The sequence below is a fragment of the Rattus norvegicus genome, chromosome 10 (assembly GCF_021556685.1).
Source record: "Rattus norvegicus strain SHRSP/BbbUtx chromosome 10, alternate assembly SHRSP_T2T, whole genome shotgun sequence".
Taxonomy (NCBI): domain Eukaryota; kingdom Metazoa; phylum Chordata; class Mammalia; order Rodentia; family Muridae; genus Rattus; species Rattus norvegicus.
Genome location: NC_141543.1, coordinates 81,962,161 through 81,975,122, shown reverse-complemented (window position 1 = coordinate 81,975,122; position 12,962 = coordinate 81,962,161).

Genomic DNA, 12,962 nt, shown 5'->3' with positions numbered 1-12,962 from the left:
GCAAGAGTTTGGTAAAAAACAAATAAACAAATAAACCTAAGCAGTGTTTGATATATCAAAACCATTCTATGTAGCACAGTTTCATAGGAGAAAAAGTCACTGGTCCTGGCCAAGATCAAAGATGAACATGACGAGAGATTGGAAAGACACAGGTGTGTGGGGCATAGGAACTAAGAATCCCTTAGAAACCAGATGAGAGCTTCCATATAACAGTGAAAGTTAGAATTTAGAATTTAAAGACCCTTGTCCATAAAAATAAATAAATAAATAAATAAATAAATAAATAAATAAATTCGAATGAACCAGTGACCCTTCAGAGTTTTAGCATCTTTATTTCAACTTCTCCAAATAAGACTTTACTTTTTTTCTATGATCTATCTCACCCTCTCTCATCCTCTCCTTCCACCCCTCTGTCTCTCCCCTTTTAGGCCTGGCTCAGATTTATCACACTGTGCCCTTTGATTTGGCTGGTGACTCACTGTAGTCCTCCTCCATTTGTTTCACTGCAAGGACGAGACCGGATTTCTTTAACATTCCCCAGTTATTAACTTGAGCCACCCATTGGCTTCAGACACAATTCTTGGGCCTCAGTATGACGGACCTTTCATCCTACCACACTCTGAGCATTAATACTGGCCAAAAAAAAAAATGAAATTTTAATGAAGTTCCCTGGATTAGAAAATGGCTAGGAATACAGAACGGAATCCGCTATGCACCCACAGAAACAGGACCAGCTACTGACCCATTTGGCCTTTCCATTGTTCCAAGTTCATCCAGTTGGCACCCCAATGTGCTTAGCAATAAAAAAAATACATTGTTACTGAATAAAAGAAGACAGAATTTCTAGGAGATGGGAGATTTGGCTCAGATATTAAGAGCATTGGCTGTTCTTCCAGAGGACTAGCATTCAATTCCCAGTATCCAAATGGTGGCCCACAACCATCCTCACCTCCAGTTCAAGGGAGCTTTCATTCTTCTGGCCTACATGGGCACCTGCACTTGTATGCATGCATGCAGACATGCACATATAATTAAAAATAAATAAGTCTTTTTTAAAAAGATAGGATTGTTAATAGTACATAAATGTTTTTTTTTTTTAATCTATGTTTAGCTGTGGAAACTGCAGCTAAGAAAATAGGTCAAAAAGAGAAATTTTCATTGATTTGCAACATTTCCTATGGGAAGACAATTGCTACTAAATTGTGTACGCGATGTAGCTCCCAAATCATCAGTAAATTTGTCTTTACCTATATATTAATAACTAGAGCATAGCCAAGTAACAGAGCTAGCCCAGGAAAAGGAAAAACCAGATTCAACAAGACCTTATGCATACATAACTGAAAATATATAACAGGTCAAAATGTTAATATTCTTATTTCCCACCTCTCTACTTTGGTTTATGGTGGTTTGTTTGTTTGGTTGGTTGGTTTTTTTTTTCAGTGTATGGGAGAGGCATGGGTGGTTCAGGAATTCACAGGGAGAAGGTTAAGTGTTTTAACCTTGGACAATTGAACACCATAAAGGTAATGTTAATATGCAGAAATGATGCGCAAAGGGAAATCTTCAAAAATGCACATATTCTGTTGAAATGTTGCTTCTAGATCTAGCCAGACACAGTTATAGTAGGCGACACATCTGTCACCTTTAGGAATCGTAATTCTGAGAGAGTACAGCTCGACGTGCAGGAAGGAAATAACAGAGGTTTAGATGGTCTCAGGTGTGCAAGGATAGATGCCTTAAAAAAGGCAGTGTTGTGTGAACGAACAAGCCACTTCCTTGTGTTGTTTTGGACACATGAGGTTGCAGGTTGGGCCAGCTCAAAGCCACACTAAAATAGTAGGTTCACTGAGAAACACACAAAATGTTCAATTAATTCTAGGGCTAAGGATGTAGGATATGTCTTGTTACTATGTAGAATGTAAATAGATGGATATGTGAGAGTTTCATTAACACACATCCGTTCTGACCCTACTCTCCACCTAATATGGAGATTTTATGTTTCTTATTAATTATTTCCTACCTTCTAGAGCAGTGGTTCTCAGCCTTCTTAATGCTATGACTCTTTAATACAGTTCCTCATGTTGTGGAGACTGCCCCCAACAATGAAATTATTCTTATTGCTACTTCATAACTATAATTTTAGGACTGTTATGAATTATAATGTAAATATCTGTGCTTTCTGATTTGCCTTTTGAAAACCACTGTTCAAAATTTAACACTTTGATAACCCGTTTGCTAAAAATACTATGTGGAGGCACCATCCTAAAGGAAGAGAGTAGATATTTAAGAAAACAAAACTAAGTGCTGTGTGAAAATAACGTGTTAATTAGATTAAAAGTAAGGTAAGGACAATAAAATATTCATGAATATAATGATTAGTTTTAAAATGATTTATGTTTGCATAATGAACCCTTACAGAACCACGGAAGAGGATTGTGAAGAACACTTAATCACAAGATAAAATTCTCATCATACAATCTCAAATGAAAAAGCAATATCAAAACTAATACATAGGATGATCACAGTGTGTGAATGCATTTTACATCCTAGTGTCTACAATAAAGAGCTGCACGTAATGGCACCAAAATGTCTGTCTCGGTATAGAAGGCTCACTGCTAACTTTATTTTCTTTATTATTTTATTTCTTTTAACTTTCATAATGAGCATATATTACTTTCATTATTTTAAAAGAATGATAATTATAATTAAATAAATATGAGAATCTCTATCCAGACACCCCAGGGAGAAATCTCACCTCCAGCTATTATTAGTTAACACATTAGAGAAGATTATGACAATTAGCTAAGCGTAAGGATAGAGAGGATGGCTTAGCAAAAGTGAAGCCATGACAGAGTCATTTCAATTAAAAAATGATAAGCCCTTACAGAATTATATTGCTATGTCTTTTACAAAGGGTGCTGTCTGATCAGGGATGGTGTGGTACAGCATTAATCCCTGCACAAAGGAAGGCAGAGGTAGCTGGATCTATGTAGCAAGTTCAAGGCCAGCTATGGCGAAATAGCGAAGCCCCATTACGTGAGGAAACAAAACCTAGAAGTTTCACATCCTTTATTCCACAAGAAAAACTTCAACTTGCTAATGTGCAAACACATCAAAAAGCAGACACAAGCATCATCAGTCGTTATAAACATTTGTAATACAATTTCACGGGCACAGGTATTTTGCCCAAATGTATGTCTGTGTACCATGTGTGCATTTGGTACTTAGTATGCCTGAAGAGAGCAGAAGAGGGTGGCAGATTTCCTGTGACTAGAGTTACAGGTGGTTGTGAGAGATAATGGAGAGATTTGGAATGAAACCCATGTGCTCTGAAAGAGCAGTCAGTGCTTGTAATACTGAGCCATCTCTTCAACCAAGGGTCAGTTACTTTAAACACCTGTGAACGGGCAGTGAGACGGCTAACCAGGGCCAAGCATTTGCCCAACAAGCCAGGGCACCTGAGTTAGACTTGTAGGAGTAAAAAGAGAGAACTTACACTTCAAAGTTGTCATCCAGCCCACCCATGCAAATGCATGTCAGATAGATAGATAGATAGATAGATAGATAGATAGATAGATAGATAGATAGATAGATTCTATTTAACTATCATCTATCATTTATTCATCATCTATCTATCTGCCTAGGAAGACATAATATATCTGCGGCTCTATTGCTGTATTGAACCAACAGTAGACTTACATAAGTAAGGAAATAAGCCTAGTGTTTAGTGGAAGGAATTTTGAAAGGACCCCAATGACAGATAACAAATGACACACTGTTGTTTTTGCCTTCTTGGCTATCTTTGCTTCTGATGTGTCCTCTGGTTTCCTTTTGAAAATCAGCAGAAGCATGTCTGCATGGATTGCTGAACACAAACTATCCCCAGGCACCAGTATCCTCATCTATCCATGTCCCCAATTTGTGTCCAATTCCTCCTGGTAGCTGGAGTCAGCAATCGTCTTTTCTTTCCATTGACTGAAAGAAAAAAATTGATGCTTCCTTACAGGATTCACCAGAGAAGCACCTGCTCAGGGTTGAGGTATTTCTTTCCAACTCTAAAGGTACTATTCAATGATAAGAGTATAATGAGTCAGCTAAGTCCAGACAAGATTGTAGAGTTTAATAGCTCACCTTGTCTACACAGCCTTCACTTCTGGTTTCCTTTTTTTGGCTGCACCCTCAAGACCCGGCCCTGGGCCACTGACAGCTTTGCATCAACTAGCCCAGAGAGATAAGGGTCTTGTTACAGGAGGGAATCCAATGACCCATCAAGCACTCAGCTGGGGACTGGTTCACCTAATGTTAACAAAAATTTGATGTTCACCAAATTCTTTTTTAGTTAATTGTATTTTAAACCACAGAGAGATGTGGCAATATGCATGCTTTAAAAAGAGGCTGGTGCTCACAGCCAATCACTGGACTGAGAATGGGGACACCAATGGAGGAGTTAGGGAAAAGACTGAAGGGGCTAAAGGACTTTGCAACCTCATAAACAGACATCCCAAAGCTCCCAAGGACTAAACCACTAACCAAATAGTACACATGGAAGGACCCATGGCTCCAGCCGCATATGTAGCAGAGGATGCCCTTGTCAGACATCAATAAGAGGAGAGGCCCTTGGTCCTCTGAAGGCTCAGTGCCCCAATATAGGGGAATGTCAGGGCAGAGAGGTGGGAAGGAGTGGGTGGGTAGGTGGGAGAGCACCCTCACAGAATTAGGGAACAAGGGAGGGGATAGGGTGTTTCCAGAGGGGAACTGGAAAAGAGGATAACATTTGAAATGTAAATAAAAAATATCCAGTAAAAGAAAAATGTAAAAAGTAAATGAATGAATAAATAAATAGAAGCCAAAAAAATCAAATAGCACATCCCAACACAAAAAATGTTTACAGTTCCAACAGTTCGGGCAAACACAGATGTCAGGAAGAATAAAGGGCAAGCACCCCAGGCCTCCAAATAGCTATCCTAACCCATGATACTTGAAAGTCAGGAAAGGTTGCACAGATTGCACGAAAGGTTAAGGAGTCAGGCTCATGAGTCGTTACATAATTTGCTTTAACTCATGCAATCCAACCTGAAAAGATAGAACTGCTAACTGGATAGAGGCAATCTGCTACCAAATTCCTGACCTGATTCGTCTCTGCTTAGGAAGACTAGCATTTTATTTATCAAATACTCAGTGTGGGCAATATTGTGCATTATATGAATTAGGAGAGAGGAAACATATGACTAAAGGGATGGGATCTTCTTTCACAATGGCTGTGGGCATAAACAATGTCACACCTAAAACTGAAATCACTAGCAGTGACCTGAGTGTCTGTTTCCTCAAACTGCATATGTTGAAACATTATCATCAATGTGATGGTCTGCAGTCATGAGACCATCAGTAGTCTGTGGTATCATGGCAACAATACTTTCAAGAACAACATCATTACTCTTTTTTTATTATTATTAACTTGGGTATTTCTTATATACATTTCGAGTGTTATTCCCTTTCCCGGTATCCGGGCAAACATCCCCCTCCCCCCTCCCCTTCCTTATGGGTGTTCCCCTCCCAACCCTCCCCCCATTGCCGCCCTCCCCCCACCAGTCTAGTTCACTGGGGGTTCAGTCTTAGCAGGACCCAGGGCTTCTCCTTCCACTGGTGCTCTTACGAGGATATCCATTGCTACCTATGCGGTCAGAGTCCAGGGTCAGTCCATGTATAGTCTTTAGGTAGTGGCTTAGTCCCTGGAAGCTCTGGTTGCTTAGCATTGTTGTACATATGGGGTCTAGAGCCCCTTCAAGCTCTTCCAGTTCTTTCTCTGATTCCTTCAACGGGGGTCCTATTCTCAGTTCAGTGGTTTGCTGCTGGCATTCACCTCTGTATTTGCTGTATTCTGGCTGTGTCTCTCAGGAGCGATCTACATCCAGCTCCTGTCGGTCTGCACTTCTTTGCTTCATCCATCTTGTCTAATTGGGTGGCTGTATATGTATGGGCCACATGTGGGGCAGGCTCTGAATGGGTGTTCCTTCAGTCTCTGTTTTAATCTTTGCCTCTCTCTTCCCTGCCAAGAGTATTCTTGTTCCCCTTTTAAAGAAGGACTGAAGCATTCACATTTTGATCATCCGTCTTGAGTTTCATTTGTTCTAGGCATCTAGGGGAAGTCAAGCATTTGGGCTAATAGCCACTTATCAATGAGTGCATACCATGTATGTCTTTCTGTGATTGGGTTAGCTCACTCAGGATGATATTTTCCAGTTCCAACCATTTGCCTACGAATTTCATAAAGTCGTTGTTTTTGATAGCTGAGTAATATTCCATTGTGTAGATATACCACATTTTCTGTATCCATTCCTCTGTTGAAGGGCATCTGGGTTCTTTCCAGCTTCTGGCTATTATAAATAAGGCTGCAATGAACATAGTGGAGCACGTGTCTTTTTTATATGTTGGGGCATCTTTTGGGTATATGCCCAAGAGAGGTATAGCTGGATCCTCAGGCAGTTCAATGACCAATTTTCTGAGGAACCTACAGACTGATTTCAAGAATGGTTGTACCAGTTTGCAATCCCACCAACAATGGAGGAGTGTTCCTCTTTCTCCACATCCTCGCCAGCATCTGTTGTCCCCTGAGTTTTTGATCATAGCCATTCTCACTGGTGTGAGGTGAAATCTCAGGGTTGTTTTGATTTGCATTTCCCTTATGACTAAAGATGTTGAACATTTCTTTAGGTGTTTCTCAGCCATTTGGCATTCCTCAGCTGTGAATTCTTTGTTTAGCTCTGAACCCCATTTTTTAATAGGGTTATTTGTTTCCCTGCAGTCTAACTTCTTGAGTTCTTTGTATATTTTGATATAAGGCCTCTATCTGTTGTAGGATTGGTAAAGATCTTTTCCCAATCTGTTGGTTGCCGTTTTGTCCTAACCACAGTATCCTTTGCCTTACAGAAGCTTTGCAGTTTTATGAGATCCCATTTGTTGATTCTTGATCTTAGAGCGTAAGCCATTGGTGTTTTGTTTAGGAAATTTTTTCCAGTGCCCATGTGTTCCAGATGCTTCCCTAGTTTTTCTTCTATTAGTTTGAGTGTGTCTGGTTTGATGTGGAGGTCCTTGATCCACTTGGACTTAAGCTTTGTACAGGGTGATAAGCATGGATCGATCTGCATTCTTCTACATGTTGACCTCCAGTTGAACCAGCACCATTTGCTGAAAATGCTATCTTTTTTCCATTGGATGGTTTTGGCTCCTTTGTCAAAAATCAAGTGACCATAGGTGTGTGGGTTCATTTCTGGGTCTTCAATTCAATTCCATTGGTCTATCTGTCTGTCTCTGTACCAATACCATGCAGTTTTTATCACTATTGCTCTGTAATACTGCTTGAGTTCAGGGATAGTGATTCCCCCTGAAGTCCTTTTATTGTTGAGGATAGCTTTAGCTATCCTGGGTTTTTTGTTATTCCAGATGAATTTGCAAATTGTTCTGTCTAACTCTTTGAAGAATTGGATTGGTATTTTGATGGGGATTGCATTGAATCTGTAGATCGCTTTTGGTAAAATGGCCATTTTTACTATATTAATCCTGCCAATCCATGAGCATGGGAGATCTTTCCATCTTCTGAGGTCTTCTTCAATTTCCTTCTTCAGTGTCTTGAAGTTCTTATTGTACAGATCTTTTACTTGCTTTGTTAAAGTTACACCGAGGTACTTTATATTATTTGGGTCTATTATGAAGGGTGTCGTTTCCCTAATTTCTTTCTCGGCTTGTTTCTCTTTTGTATAGAGGAAGGCAACTGATTTATTTGAGTTAATTTTATACCCAGCCACTTTGCTGAAGTTGTCTATCAGCTTTAGTAGTTCTCTGGTGGAACGTTTGGGATCACTTAAATATACTATCATATCATCTGCAAATAGTGATATTTTGACTTCTTCTTTTCTGATCTGTATCCCCTTGACCTCCTTTTGTTGTCTGATTGCTCTGGCTAGAACTTCAAGAACTATATTGAATAAGTAGGGAGAGAGTGGGCAGCCTTGTCTAGTCCCTGATTTTAGTGGGATTCCTTCAAGTTTCTCTCCATTTAGTTTAATGTTAGCAACTGGTTTGCTGTATATGGCTTTTACTATGTTCAGGTATGGGCCTTGAATTCCTATTCTTTCCAGGACATTTATCATGAAGGGGTGTTGAATTTTGTCAAATGCTTTCTCAGCGTCTAATGAAATGATCATGTGGTTTTGTTCTTTCAGTTTGTTTATATAATGGATCACGTTGATGGTTTTCCGTATATTAAACCATCCCTGCATGCCTGGGATGAAGCCTACTTGGTCATGGTGGATGATTGTTTTGATGTGCTCTTGGATTCGGTTTGCCCGAATTTTGTTGAGTATTTTTGCGTCGATATTCATAAGGGAAATTGGTCTGAAGTTCTCTTTCTTTGTTGTCTTTGTGTGGTTTAGGTATAAGAGTAATTGTGGCGTCGTAGAAGGTATTCGGTAGTGATCCATCTGTTTCAATTTTGTGGAATAGTTTGGATAATATTGGTATTAGGTCTTCTATGAAGGTTTGATAGAATTCTGCACTAAACCCGTCTGGACCTGGGCTCTTTTTGGTTGGGAGACCTTTAATGACTGCTTCTATTTCATTAGGAGTTATGGGGTTGTTTACCTGGTTTATCTGTTCCTGATTTAACTTCGGTACCTGGTATCTGTCTAGGAAATTGTCCATTTCCTGAAGATTTTCAAGTTTTGTTGAATATAGGTTTTTATAGTAAGATCTGATGATTTTTTGAATTTCCTCTGAATCTGTTGTTATGTCTCCCTTTTCATTTCTGATTTTGTTAATTTGGACACACTCTCTGTGTCCTCTCGTTATTCTGGCTATGGGTTTATCTATCTTGTTGATTTTCTCAAAGAACCAACTTTTGGTTCTGTTGATTCTTTCTATGGTCCTTTTTGTTTCTACTTGGTTGATTTCAGCTCTGAGTTTGATTATTTCCTGCCTTCTACTCCTCCTGGGTGTATTTGCTTCTTTTTGTTCTAGAGCTTTTAGGTGTGCTGTCAAGCTGCTGACATATGCTCTTTCCTGTTTCTTTCTGCAGGCACTCAGCGCTATGAGTTTTCCTCTTAGCACAGCTTTCATTGTGTCCCATAAGTTTGGGTATGTTGTACCTTCATTTTCATTAAATTCTAAAAAGTTTTTAATTTCTTTCTTTATTTCTTCCTTGACCAGGTTATCATTGAGTAGAGCATTGTTCAATTTCCACGTATATGTGGGCATTCTTCCCTTATTGTTTTTGAAGACCAGTTTTAGGCCGTGGTGGTCTGATAGCACGCATGGGATTATTTCTATCTTTCTGTACCTGTTGAGGCCCGTTTTTTGACCAATTATATGGTCAATTTTGGAGAAAGTACCATGAGGAGCTGAGAAGAAGGTATATCCTTTTGCTTTAGGATAGAATGTTCTATAAATATCCGTTAAGTCCATTTGGCTCATGACTTCTCTTAGTCTGTTGACATCACTGTTTAATTTCTGTTTCCATGATCTGTCCATTGATGAGAGTGGGGTGTTGAAATCTCCCACTATTATTGTGTGAGGTGCAATGTGTGTTTTGAGCTTTAGTAAGGTTTCTTTTACATTTGTAGGTGCCCTTGTATTTGGAGCATAGATATTTAGGATAGAGAGTTCATCTTGGTGGATTTTTCCTTTGATGAATATGAAGTGTCCTTCCTTATCTTTTTTGATGACTTTTAGTTGAAAATTGATTTTATTTGATATTAGAATGGCTACTCCAGCTTGCTTCTTCTGACCATTTGCTTGGAAAATTGTTTTCCAGCCTTTCACTCTGAGGTAATGTCTGTCTTTTTCTCTGAGGTGTGCTTCCTGTAGGCAGCAGAATGCAGGGTCCTCGTTGCGTATCCAGTGTGTTAATCTATGTCTTTTTATTGGGGAGTTGAAGCCATTGATGTTGAGAGATATTAAGGAATAGTGATTATTGCTTCCCGTTATATTCATATTTGGATGTGAGGTTATGTTTGTGTGCTTTCATTCTCTTTGTTTTGTTGCCAAGACGATTAGTTTCTTGCTTCTTCTAGGGTATAGCTTGCCTCCTTATGTTGGGCTTTACCATTTATTATCCTTTGTAGTGCTGGATTTGTAGAAAGATATTGTGTAAATTTGGTTTTGTCATGGAATATCTTGGTTTCTCCATCTATGTTAGTTGAGAGTTTTGCAGGATACAGTAACCTGGGCTGGCATTTGTGTTCTCTTAGGGTCTGTATGACATCAGTCCAGAATCTTCTGGCCTTCATAGTTTCTGGCGAGAAGTCTGGTGTGATTCTGATAGGTCTGCCTTTATATGTTGCTTGACCTTTTTCTCTTACTGCTTTTAATATTCTTTCTTTATTTTGTGCGTTTGGTGTTTTGACTATTATGTGACGGGAGGTGTTTCTTTTCTGGTCCAATCTATTTGGAGTTCTGTAGGCTTCTTGTATGCCTATGGGTATCTCTTTTTTTAGGTTAGGGAAGTTTTCTTCTATGATTTTGTTGAAGATATTTACTGGTCCTTTGAGCTGGGAGTCTTCACTCTCTTCTATACCTATTATCCTTAGGTTTGATCTTCTCATTGAGTCCTGGATTTCCTGTATGTTTTGGACCAGTAGCTTTTTCGCTTTACATTATCTTTGACAGTTGAGTCAATGATTTCTATGGAATCTTCTGCTCCTGAGATTCTCTCTTCCATCTCTTGTATTCTGTTGGTGATGCTTGTATCTACGGCTCCTTGTCTCTTCCTTTGGTTTTCTATATCCAGGGTTGTTTCCATGTGTTCTTTCTTGATTGCTTCTATTTCCATTTTTAATTCCTTCAACTGTTTGATTGTGTTTTCCTGGAATTCTTTCAGGGATTTTTGCGATTCCTCTCTGTAGGCTTCTACTTGTTCTCTAAGGGAGTTCTTCACGTCTTTCTTGAAGTCCTCCAGCATCATGATCAAATAGGATTTTGAAACTAGATCTTGCTTTTCTGGTGTGTTTGGATATTCCATGTTTGTTTTGGTGGGAGAATTGGGCTCCGATGATGCCATGTAGTCTTGGTTTCTGTTGCTTGGGTTCCTGCGCTTGCCTCTCGCCATCAGATTATCTCTAGTGTTACTTTGTTCTGCTATTTCTGACAGTGGCTAGACTGTCCTATAAGCCTGTGTGTCAGGAGTGCTGTAGACCTGTTTTCCTCTCTTTCAGTCAGTTATGGGGACAGAGTGTTCTGCTTTCAGGTGTGTAGCTGAAGACCTGTAGAGAGGAAAAACTACTCTCTACAGGTCTTCAGCTGTTCCTGTGGGCCTGTGTCTTGAGTTCACCAGGCGGGGTGCTGCCCAAGGGCTCTCTGTGGCGGCAGCAACCAGGAAGACCTGTGACGCCCCTTCCGGGAGCTTCAGTGCACCAGGGTTCCAGATGGCCTTTGGTGTTTTCCTCTGGCGTCCGAGATGTATGTACAGAGAGCAGTCTCTTCTGGTTTCCCAGGCTTGTCTGCGTCTCTGAAGGTTCAGCTCTCCCTCCCACGGGATTTGGGTGCAGAGAACTGTTTATCCAGTCTGTTTCCCTCAGGTTCCGGAGGTGTCTCAGGCAGGGGTCCTGCCACTCCTGGGCCCTCCCCCACAGGAGCCCAGAGGCCTTATACAGTTTCCTCTTGGGCCAGGGATGTGGGCAGGGGTGGGCAGTGTTGATGGTCTCTTCCGCTCTGCAGCCTCAGGAGTGCCCACCTGACCAGGCGGTGAGGTCTCTTTCCCACAGGGTCTGGGAGCAGAGAGCTGCTGCGGGCTGGGATCCGCGGGCGTGGGACCTCCGGCAAACACAGGATGTGCCCAGTCCTAGATGAACTCTGCCTCTGTGTGTCCCGATCTCACCAGGCAGCTCTCTTGCAGGAGATAAGTTGGTCTTACCTGTGGTCCCGAGGCTCAAGTTTGCTCGTGGGGTGCTGCCCAAGGGCTCTCTGCGGCGGCAGCAACCAGGAAGCAACATCATTACTCTTATTAAGAAAAGACTTCAAGAATTTCACTTGTCCCTACCATCCCATGGGAACCCAGCAAGAAGCATTAATCAGTGATTTGGGCCAAACTGCCAGAGCCTTGATGTTGGATGTCTATCCTCCAAAAATGTTAAACAATAAAGGAGTGCTATTTATAAGTCATGGGGTTTACTGTGCTTTGTTAGAGCAGCCCCAATAGACTAAGACATGTCTACTAAATAATGTAATGAACCCACGTTCCAGCATTGTGATAGATGATGAAAATCTAAACTGCCGAGACTTCGTGTGCCGTAGTAGGTACCCAAGATGCTGTAAGCAAGGGTCTTAGTCTTCAACTGGAATTTCCTTTTCCACTTCTCACCCTGTGTGTTCCTAGCTCTGCACTTTGACCTCGCTCTTGTCTTCTGCCCAATGCCTCCACTAACGGATCTTCCCTGACGAACCCCGACTCCAAATGTTCATAGTCCCTCTTTGTTCATTGAATGGCAGCTCTGCCAGTTCTGTTGGTAGAAGTACCTGGCTGATAATTTATTGACCCTCTTAAGTCACACTCTCCAAATGCCATTAGCCTCCGATTGTTATTAGTAAGAATGTGAACGCCTTATCCATCACTTACCTCTATGTGGTTTATTTCCAGGTAATGTGCACTCTCCCCAAGTCTCCCACCTCACACCCTTTCATGATCATTTGATTTTTTTTTGATATTTTGATATTTCACAAATAAAAAACAAATCATTAGCGTTGCCTCTGTTCTTCTTCCTGGGCCTTAAACCACAGTAAACCTATCAGATCACCCCTTCCTTCTCTGTCACCCAAAAGCTGTTGCTCTTCATACCCAAGCACACCTCTCAGATGAACCATGTTTCCCTCATCTCCTTCTCACTATACTTTTCAGAGAATCCTCACTGAAACTCAGCACACACTCAAATTTTGACAGACTGTAGGATAGCCATGAAGTTAGTTATGCAGTGTCC